The sequence below is a fragment of the Acyrthosiphon pisum genome, chromosome X (assembly GCF_005508785.2).
Source record: "Acyrthosiphon pisum isolate AL4f chromosome X, pea_aphid_22Mar2018_4r6ur, whole genome shotgun sequence".
Lineage (NCBI taxonomy): Eukaryota > Metazoa > Arthropoda > Insecta > Hemiptera > Aphididae > Acyrthosiphon > Acyrthosiphon pisum.
The window spans coordinates 94318243-94320691 of record NC_042493.1 but is presented as its reverse complement, the minus strand read 5'-3'; positions in this window follow the sequence as shown (position 1 = coordinate 94320691).

The window sequence follows — 2449 nt, the reverse complement described above, 5'->3', positions numbered from 1 at the left end:
GTGCTAAAATAATTAGTTTGCTGATGATACAGCTATATTGGTCAGTAACAAAACGGTCATTGACTATATGACTCTATTAATAATAGGTACACTAAAGATTGTTAAAAATTGGTTTGATAAAAATTATTTAGAATTAAATTCTAGTAAATGAAATTACATTTTCTTTCAAATTTATGATAAATTTAAAAACCTAGATCCATGATTTATGCATACTATAAATTGTATTGAAGTTAATTGTGTTTGTGATAAAATGTTTAATGTAAATTCGACCAAATACTTAGGAATCATTTTTGATCAACGTCTCAGATGGGATCTACACATTGAATACGTAACTAATACAATAAGAAAGTTCTTTTATCGATTTAAAAAGCTAAGAGAAATTCTTAATATTAATTGTTTACGATTAGTATATACATCTTGAGTACAATCTATATTATGTTATGGCTTAGTAGTGGGGGTAATTCTACTGTTTTGTATATGCATAAACTTAATGTTACAATAAATTCATTATTGAGATCTCTATTAAAAAACTCATATTGTTATCATGTTGCGGATTTATATACGGAATTAAATGTCAAAAATATATCTATTTCATATAGTATATATTTAGTGTTCTTTCATATTGTTTTGATAAAAATATTGATGCTTATAAGCCTAAACATCACTATCATACAAGATTAAAGCTTGGAGTAAACCTTAATACACCGGTTAGTAGAGCTCTGCACGGTCTGGTCTAGACCGGTCCGGACTGGACCGGACCGGACCACGGTCCGGTTTTTTTCGGTCTTTGTGTATTGTAATTTAATGTGGTTCGGTCCGGTTCGGTCCCTTTGTCTACAAAAAAAAATGGTCCGGTCCGGTCCGTCTTCAAATTCATATTAGGTCATATTATGGTCCGGTCTAAAGATCTGCATTTTGAACGTCGATAATATAATTTTCATATAATTTATATTACGTAGTAAAATAAATAACATCATGCACTATATTTTGCACTTTACTTTTCTAATTCGTTGTAAATAAAACGGTCCGTTCCTTCTGGCTTAATTTTTATTTTATCGGTCTGGTCCGGTCCGGTTTTGGTCTTTGTTTAAATGTATCAGTCCGGTCCGGTCCGGTCCTGGTCTTTGTTAAAATGTATCAGTCCGGTCCGGTCTAGCTTCATTTTTATTTTATCGGTCCGGTCCAGTCCTGGTCTTTGTTAAAATGTATCGGTCCGGTCCGGTCTATAAAAAAACGGACCATGCAGAGCTCTACCGGTTAGTAAAAAATTGTTTGGTCAAAAAAATTGTTTATTTAAGTACATATGTTAGTCTCTTAAGAAGATTAAATCTTGATGTATCCATTTTTTTTTAGTAAAAAAACATTTTTAAGCTATATTAATAATATAGATTTAAATATTTTATGAATTAGTTTCATTTTATTATAGGTTATACTGAACTTGACTTCTAGTAATTATCTATTATTTATTTTTGAATTGTATGTATTTTTAGTACCTATTGTTTTAAACCATGTTTAATTTTTATTGTATAACTGTTTTTGTCAACTCGCTGCTCCCTTTCACAAGCTTGCTTTTGGGACAGCCTCATCAAAATATCTATTATTGTATATTGCATAATTATTTGTACCTAAGTATACTTAGTAATTGATGATGATTTAAATAAATAAAATAAATAAATTGTATTTGTTATGACAGATAATGTTCTCAACTATATTGTATATCAATTTGGAGTCTTAACTATCACTACAACCTGAGTGGTTCTATCCCGCGTGAAACGGTTTTTACGACGAATTTATACACGCTACGTCCTCTTAAGTTATAAATAAATAAAATATTATAATTTTTTTAAAAATTAAGTCTTTTGTCATTTGTATCATATTTATTACGTGTGACGTGTCTATATACAAAATAAATATACCATAAATATATATACCATAGCGCACGTTTCTAATAGTATATGTGGTTATATAAATAATGAAGCAATTAATATAAAACATTAATGCTTATTGACTTCTTGAGGTTGGTATACAAAATAGTAATTAATTAATCTCTATATATAAAGGAAAGTGTACTTTACAAATAATCAACGCAGAACCGAACCTATTTTAGTTATCGACTTGAAATTTCGAGGATAGATTTTTATAATAATTTCATCGGGCACTAAGAAAGGATTTGTCGAAATATGCATTTTAAAGAGGTGCTCAAACAGGGATCTTGAAGTTCACGATGGAAATTGGCAATTTTATTTTTATTTATTTTTTAAATAGTTGCCATTGGTCTACAGTAGAAATTAGTATTTATTTATTATTGGTTTCCATTGGTTATTTGGGCTGATCAGGTACACCAAATCAAATTATTAAACATTGCAGCAAGTTACACCCAAAAACAGTTGACAGTCATAATTTTTTAAGTTGCAATTTTTTACGGACAACGGAGTGCACGGGTTCAGCT